At 30.4% G+C, this 9,823-nt stretch overlaps 1 pseudogene; it reads right to left on the bottom strand.

The window, feature by feature from the left end:
* Window positions 1-7,069: 7,069 nt before the first annotated feature.
* On the bottom strand, window positions 7,070-7,212 carry LOC145285326 (U2 spliceosomal RNA; annotated as a pseudogene).
* Between the last annotated feature and the right edge of the window lie 2,611 nt (window positions 7,213-9,823).

The following is a 9,823-nucleotide window of genomic DNA, read 5'->3' as shown; positions in this document are numbered from 1 at the left end:
GGGAAAGTTTGATTAGAATACAAAAGCAACGATTTCAACTTGTTCTTGTTCCATATCTAACACGTCTTTGTTTGCCACGTACAGAGAAAAAGACGACCAGAGGATAATTGATCTTGATGTCGACCCCTCTTGGATTTTCAGCAGAATTATGTTTGCTGGGTAGCTCTGACACCAACAGTGAAGAACTATTTGACCTTTATGAAGGCGTTTCTGCTGTTGTTCAATTCTTAAAAGTCACATCTAATGATTGCCGCCTGTAAACATGGAACCCGGCATAATGTTGGATTTGTGGGGCGAGTCTAGCTCTGTTATATATATATTTTTTCGTTTATTACACACTAAAATAACATTTAAATAAATATTATTTCTGCAATGTTTAAAACGTATTTTTATTCTCATTGTGAAACTCTTTAAAGGATACATATATATATATATATATATATATATATATATGTGTGTGTGTGTATATATATATATATATATATGTATATATATATATATATATATATATATATATATATGCATTAAAACCAGTCCATTTGGCATAATGGTTCATAGTCTCCACATTCCCTGTAAGGATGGCTGTACATGTAATTGTTAAGTAAGCGTTGCACAAACCCCAACCACAACTCTCCTGCCTTGGCATTGCTTGATTCCAGCAGCAAGAAGTTTAGGACAACCGGATACAATACCGATATAAGCAGAGAGCACATACAAATCCTGGTATTTCCAAATGGTTGCCCATTGAGTTCTGATAAGGCCCAACATTGGTTATATGGTTATAATTGCTAAAGTGTTCCTGAATTAACCAGGAGACCAACGTTCATTCCTTGGTTAAATCATATTAAAAACTCAAAAAATATAGTGATGATCCCTTATTAAATACACACTATTACTAGGTAAGGATAAAGGGTAAGTGAATTAAACCTGGAAAAGAAGTGCCCTGCTCCATATCTTGTAGCTAATGCAAATGGTGTGTGCATCTCCATATACAGATCCAATTGGACAGTTGAAATACATTTTAGATACTTTCTTATAACCGAAACGAATAAATATCTCTCCCTGCTTGGCACTGGACAAAAGGGAAACATACCTTCTCGAATAGTTCTTTCCTTTCTAGTTATCGTCTTTGACATGAGTCCTCTAATTGAAATACTTTTTTTCTGAAGGAAAAGCTATAACACTAAGTTATAATTCACATATAATTTTGTCCGCGCTTTCCTCAGAATTTGCAAATTCTTATCTTAATAGCTACACTTTTTCTAGTTGTGTCCACTGGAGGTTTTCAATGACCACGAGAGATCAAACTGCTCTACTCTCTGACTAACTGACTGTTTATATGATTACATCATAAATCTCGCTTCTTTATTAGCTAATTTATGCACGTGTTATGCCAAACGTCACCTTATTATTGCTAACACCTGAAGTTTTGTTTACACAAACATTCCAACTGGCCTTAACTGAATTTCAAAGCTGTTATTCTAAATATCCTGTAAATATTTTATTGTTTTCAATATTTATCTTCTAACATTCTTCTGCTATCGAAAAATATATCTAAACAACATTGAAACATACTACAGCCCCACATTTGACTTCCTCACACCACCGGACAATCTGGCACTGTACGGGAGTCAAAATATTCAACACTGTTGTTTTTTGTACATAGGCATCACCACTTATCAAGGCCAAGAGGCCACTCGAGGATAAGGGTTAAAGAGTGTACAGTAGAAATTGGACAATATAGTAATCGTTAGTAATGGAAATTTGGTAAACTTGTTAACTTATATGGAACGGCTAATCAAAAACTTGTTTACATTAGACTTGAAGACAACCATGATGTAGTCAGCTGGAAAGCAGGAAAACGGAAGACAATTCCATAGGCGTGCAGTTCTAAGAAAGAAGCTTTGCCCATGGAATCTACGTTTAGGTTTAGGCACAGATAAAGAGTGGGGGAAATTAGTGATAGTGTTTTCTCCTAGACGAGTGTTTCTTGTGAAAGTTTGGCGAGGGGGGACCATAGATTGGAGCTCAGCCGAGCACTTGCCATGAAAATAACGATAAAGCAGAGACAAACTCGCAAGATCTTTTCTGTAAGATAGTGGTTGCAGGGAAGAGAAAAGTACATCCCCTACAAAGCTACGAAGTCTATTTTGAACTCTATCAAGACAGAATAAGTCCTTTTTAGCAGCTCCTGCCCAAATGTGGCAATAGTACTCTATCCTTGGACGTACTTGGCTCTTATATAGATAGAGAATTGCATCAGCAGTGAGATATCTACTGGATCGATAGAAGGATCCCGCCATTTTTCTAGCTACCTTGGCAACGGATTTAATGTATGTGTTCCATTGGTGTCGTCTCCAACCTTCTCCAGGTGAATATTTTCTAACTTTAGGATGTTCTAGTCAAAACAAGGAATTTTTATGGTGTACAAAATTTAAAACTGAAACATTTATTTAACTGATGAGGGTAGATTGTTCTCATTTCATCAGCCAGGATCAGTTAAAAGTATTAATTTATATTTTCTCACTAAAGAGTGAACCTCTAAAGAGTCTGTCGCTTAGAACTGATTATTAGCATATACAGAAAATATGGTGTTTAAAGCTCCCAAAATTAAAAATGTTCACATAGTTACATGGCTTAATGATTATTAATGTTGGTTAACAGTCACTACGTAAGCTGACTCACTACATTACACTAAAAGTACATACCATATAAGACCTGTTTCAGTGTAAGAAAGGTATCCTGATGCTATTTATTTCTCTAGATTAGGCACCGTTTCCATGTCTTATAAATCATATTTTACTATTCCTTATACCTATTTACAATGCCTCCCCACGGGACAGAGTTAGGCACCAGGGTCGTTTTTTATAATGTGGAGAAAAGGAACAAAAATACAAATTGTCTCAGTCGTGAAGGATTTCTCCTCCACTGACAGAGAACAAGAAATTGAAGTGCAGCATCTGAAGAACAGATACTACCCTTTGATCTTGTCCTGAAGGCCAGGTCCTTATAGATGAAAAACATAGAATCGTCTTCTTATCTCTTTGTCTTGAGAGTCATCCTCCCTTTTTATATCCCAGAAATAGTCTGCCAACATATCAGGGTTCAATTTTCCTTTAAAGCGTTTCTCCATCACTGAAATATAACCCTGGAATCTCTTGCTATGTTCATCACTCACATTACTAAGATTCTCCGCAAAATTCTCGAACGTGACAATTTTGCAAACTTTGACAAAAGATAACAGAAATGGAGTTTCCACACGATTGTGCATATGAAAGTGGCCATAGATGTCCTGTACTTTTTTGCATATTGCACAGTGTAATCAGTCCTTGATGATTCCTCTTAAAGTTTGAAGGGTCAATCTTGGAATGTTTGACTCAATCACAAGAGATCCCCATTCCACTGTATTAAGTTCTCATTTGAAAGAGGAGCTGTCGTTTATTGCCTGACCCGACATTATCAGAAAATAGAGATGAGTTTGTTCTCATTTATTTTTGCATTTGATCAAAATGTCCCTCATAGAAGTTGGTTTTCTCACCGTCTAGCCTTGTGTAACATCTTGCTGCAGTGGTAAGCGAGTAAATCCCAACTGATTATGTTTTTATTAGCGAAGTTATGCCATCGATTTGCTATATTAGGCCTTGCTGATAGTTTATTTAGGAAATCGATTATTATTAATATTATTATTATTATTATTATTATTATTATTATTATTAAAAAGTAAAATTTTAGATAATCAACATTATTATTGTTTTTGTAATTGTTATGTAGAAAGAAGTATGCAAAGAGAATTTTATTGAAGCAAAGGAATATTAGTAAAATATTTAACTTAGAACAAAGAAATCCTGGAAGTTGGCCTTGACAAGAATGTAGGTTTCTAAACAGTAGATTCAGCATGGAATTGTGAAACGTGACTATATCAAATATCGAAAACGTGCTTAGATGTCAGGTGTCAGATCATGGAAATAAAAGACGTAATAGGATCTGTTAGTTTATTTATATATATATATATATATATATATATATATATATATATATATATATATATATATATATATATACGACTTAGTTACATAGTCAAAGGAGAAAGTCCGGACAGAAGTCCAAATGGGGAGAAGTCAAGGAGAAACAGTGGGCCTGGCGTAAGGAGAGTAGACTAAGACCAACGTGCAATCTTCCAACAAGGAAACATGGTGCAATCAAAGCTATCTGACATATAACCGAAAACTTCTGGTTGTTTCCTTGCAGGAATGTTCATTTCAGCTTTTGGCAGCTTCATCAACGAAGATCGGGATAAACAGGGTATGATTTCTTTGTTGGCAAGATAATAGCCCTTAGACTGTGTTCTGTCTCCATTTGTGTATTAAATGTTATATGTTGGACTGTATTGTATGTCACACTCCGGCACACATCAAAAGAACCACTAGACGACACGAAGAAACTTCAATATTGAATATACACTGTTACACCCTACCACTACGTAACAGATTTTCCAAATTGCTTTGTCTAAGTGTTAGTTATTTTCACATAACTAAGTTCTAGAATTTATCTAACTTCATTTTATTATCATTTATTACGTGAATAAAATTCTTGTTCGTTTTATCCACTTATAAAACACGCATCCAAATACGAACGAATGACACGTCGTTCGATTTTAATCTATTATTTCCACTCTATTCACAATGAATATTTCTTTCTCAATGAAGCTCCTTGGCAAAGCGAGATATTTTCTTGATACGCTAATCTTTGAACTGGAAAAGGTAAATGGATCATTCATTATTTGTTTGTCTACTTATAGTGTGTTCGACATGTAAGTATGAATATTACAGAAGTATACATGCATAAATACATAGATTGCACACACACACACATACACACACGCACACACACACACAGAGTCTTGTGTCGAGTAACACCATACGCTGACCATACGTTCTTTGCTAGACTGAACACTTATTTGTCTGCCATATTCAAACACAAACTGACATTTCCATGTCAATAGCATGCCTCATTTGCAAGACATATGTTTTAAGACAGAAGTGTGCATCCAACTGCAAACATACACACACGGATATATATATATATATATATATATATATATATATATATATATATATATATATTAACTAATTACACTTGCTGACACACAGGTGTAGATTCATGCAGTTGAATAGACATATTCACTTAGACATATAAGATCTACTGAAAGATCTCTCTCTCTCTTTCTCTTGCTTCATTTCTTTCTATTTTAAATGCGCGTGTATCTACGTCTCTATATATATGTGTATGATATATAGAACATATCACTTAATAAGTGACGGGCCTTTATATATATATATATATATATATATATATATATATATATATATATATATATATATATATGTATGTATATATATATACATTATTACTCGTTGGCGATATTTTTTTTTCACCAAAATTCTACTAACTGAGAGAAAGATTGTTGAAGATGAATAAAACTATGGAACTTGGAATATAGCGAATTAGTCTTTCGTATATTTTCTGTTGCTATATTCCACAAACAGAGTTTCAAAACATAAAAGAATTTCGTAAATGTAAAGAGTCAAACATAATTACAAAGGAGTTTTTCCCAACACACGCACACACACACACACACACAGACAGAATCTTGGAAGTTTTTTTAACCTTTCAAACTATACATAAAACTTATTTAACTTCATACTGTTTTTTATCGTTCGTTAGAAAACTATTTAGTTAGTAAGTCATTTAATCACCTGCAATCACTCCATCAACTTGCTCTCTCGAATTCACAATAATCCCAATGTTTATTAAGGGATCATCAGTTGTTTACCATGAAAAACTATTTCGGGGATTAAAAGACAAAACTGTATTTAAATCATGACTCTCTGCAGTGTTGATGAAACACCACCTCCCTTAATCTCAGGGATAAAACATGTTCCAGATATTGGATCTAGTGCAAATTCATGCATTTGTTCGGAGGCATTATGTTTTCACTGTGTATGTATATATATATATATATATATATATATATATATATATATATATATATATATATTTATATATGTATATTTATTTATATATATATATATTTATACTTATATATATATGTATATATATTTGTATTTATATATATATATATATTTATCTATATATATATATTTATATTTTTCTATATATATATTTATATTTATGTATACATATATATATATTAATATTTTTCTATATATATATTTATATCTATGTATATATATATATATTTATATTTATGTATATATATATCTATGCATATATATATATTTATGTATATATATATATATTTATGCATATATATTTATATACATATTTATATTTATGTATATATATATTTATATACATATTTATATTTATGTATATATATATTTATATACATATTTATATTTATGTATATATATATATTTATATACATATTTATATTTATGTATATATATATATTTATATACATATTTATATTTATGTATACATATATTTATATACATATTTATGTTTATGTATATATATACATTTATATACATATTTATATTTATGTATATATATATATTTATATACATATTTATATTTATGTATATATATTTATATTCATATTTATATTTATGTATATATATATTTATATACATATTTGTATTATGTATATATATATATTTATATATATATATTTATATATATATATATATATTTATGTATATATATATTTATGTATATATATATATATATATTTATGAATATATATATATATATTTATATTTATGTATATATATATATTTATATTTATGTATATATATATATATTTATATTTATGTATATATATATATATATATATATATTTATATTTATGTATATATATATTTATGTATATATATATATATGTATATATATATATATATTTATATTTATGTATATATATATATATATATTTATGTATATATATATATATATTTATGCATACATATTTACTTTTTTAATATTAAAACTTTGTTACATTAAACATAGTACCTATTCACAATGCCTCACCTCGGGACAGATTTAGACACCAGGGTCGTTTTTTTAACGTAGAAAACAAAATTGTCTTAGACGTAAATGATTTCTCTTCCACTGATAGAGAAGAAATTGAAATGTAGCACGTGGAGAACATATACTACACTTTGATCTTAGCCAAAAGGCCAAGAAAGACAAATCATTTTTATTAGCTTTGCCTCAACAGTGACACCAATTTTTTTTTTATTCAAGGGTGACAAGGTTTATTTGGAATATTCAACTTTCCTTTTTTAGGGATGCACAATTGTGAATTTTTTTGAACCAGTATGCATGTATCCCGTCGTTCCCTGGTGTTCTTCAGTTTGCCATTTTTCCTATGGTTTTCTTTAGGGGTCCCTTGCTGATTTCATTCACTGTTCCTTCTTCTATTTGGTGTAACTCGTCTTTCATGTCTTTCAGCAACTCGGCATTTCTATTGTGATCTCGTCGCTCTTCCCATATTTTACTCCAGTAGAGTTTTGTTTCTGTCGGATTTGGTTGCTCTGTTTTTGTTTTAACTCCGTTCACATTTTGGTAGAATTAGCTTTCATTAGTTTGAAATGTTCTGTTTTGTTTGCATTGTTCAGATTTATATCTATATCGTCTCAATCTCGCTTCTTTTGCTTTTATTTTTTGGTCTAGTTCTTCATGTTTCTTGTTTAGCCTCTCTCTGTCAGTTACATTTCCAATATTCCGTTTTCTTCACATTGCTTTCTTCCTGTTGATCATTTTGGTTTCTTTTTTATGTTTGTGTATTTGGCTTTCTAGTCTTATTTCCCATCCAGGTTTTGTCGGTCCTCTTGTCCCCGGTTGTTTTTCTGATTTAAGTTTCATACTTACCATTTTGGCGCCTGCGTAAATCAGGTTGTTTAAGTCTGTGATTGTATTTGTTGGGATATGTGCGAGGAGTTTGTTAACATTCTCTGTTTTAGTTTTTTAATTTCTTCTGCTCTTGATTCTTTAACGATGGGAACTTTGTTTTTTCCTCGTTCATCAGCTGTATTATTTTGTTTATTTCATATTATTATTATTATTATTATTATTAACAATAATAAAAATAATAATAATAAAAATAATAATAATAATAGTATAAATAATAATATTTATATTCAAACCATAGACCAATAGTAGCTTTTACCTAAAAACATGTGCATAAAGGTACAGATATATATATATATATATATATATATATATATATATATATATATGCATGCACAATTAACACCCATATATACGCATACATACCAATACACAGTCGTATAATATATGCACCCACATACATATAATGCATATATAAATAATAATATGCGTAAACAGATATGCACGCATGCACACACATACACGCACATATATCCATACACATGTATATACATACAATGACATGTACAGGTCCAGGCATGCATACGTGCACCCATATGCATACATGCATGCACACATACTCATATGCGCACATGTACACACATACCATATATACACATAAGCACATACACATGAATATATATATACATACATACATATAGAATATACAAATGCACATAAATACACATATATACATACATATACAAATATATAAGCATAAAAAAATACAAGAGCATGTAAGGCAGCACAAAGATGTGCACATCAACATAATTATGCATTACATGGACAGGAACGTACACACACAAACACACACACACACACACACACACACACGCATATATATATATATATATATATATATAAACAATATAAAACCATATATGTACAGATATATGTATACACATCCCTATATAAACACATACATACATATATAGGCGCATATGCACATACTTATATAGTCAAACACAAATATCAATTACAATTTAAAGACATGTATAAAATAAAGTGAGTGAATTAGTAGGGATATGAACTTAACGATGTAAATATATATATCAAAACATGGTTAAACTCACTACTCGTTCAAGCAGCCGCCAATAGCGTAATGGTTAGGAGCCTTGACTGCCGTACAAACGGTCGGGTTTCAATCCTGGCTTGAGGTAGTTGCCTGTCTAGCCGCACTGATGAGCTGTGAAACAGCGAAACAGTACTGTATGTGGATGACTATATATATATATATATATATATATATATATATAAAGGGTGGGTATATAGGAAAATGGTGCAGATAGGTTAGGTATAACGAAAATAATAGTAATAATAATGATAATAATAATAATAATAATAATAATAATAATAATAATAATAATAATAATAATAATAATAATAAAAATAATAATGAAGATAAATAAAGTAATAAGAATAACAAGAGAATAATGCATGTTTTAGTTATAAAACGAAAAGATGTAATATACATATTGAAATCAATATAGAACAAGAACAGGTTCATACATACGTATAAATATATGTATGAGTAGGTGATTGTGTTACTTAAATTCTACAAATACTTCAAAAAATAATTAAGTTGGCCAAGGTCTGTGTTAAGACATGTGTTATGAGTGTTTAGTCGGATGATCCATTGTATTTCTTTTTTATTTTCGTATTTTTGTTGATGGGAAATTTGAGTCTATTAGAAGGCATCTAATATTGACTATAGTGTGTCCAGGTAAATTGAAATGGTTTGCTAGTGGGGTGGGGGATTTTTGTCTGATTGTCGTCTTATGATTGTTTAGGCGGATTCGAAAACGTGTCACAGTTTCGCCAATATATCCTCCATTGTTGCAAATAGAGCAGTATATGTAATATATCACATTAGAACTGTCACATGTTAGATGGGGCGGTTTTATGTGAGTGT

The sequence above is a fragment of the Euprymna scolopes genome, chromosome 9, assembly GCF_053919585.1.
Source record: "Euprymna scolopes isolate OS-2025 chromosome 9, ASM5391958v1, whole genome shotgun sequence".
Taxonomy (NCBI): domain Eukaryota; kingdom Metazoa; phylum Mollusca; class Cephalopoda; order Sepiida; family Sepiolidae; genus Euprymna; species Euprymna scolopes.
The sequence above is the reverse complement of the archived record's forward strand: the minus strand, read 5'-3'. Positions and strand labels throughout refer to the sequence as shown.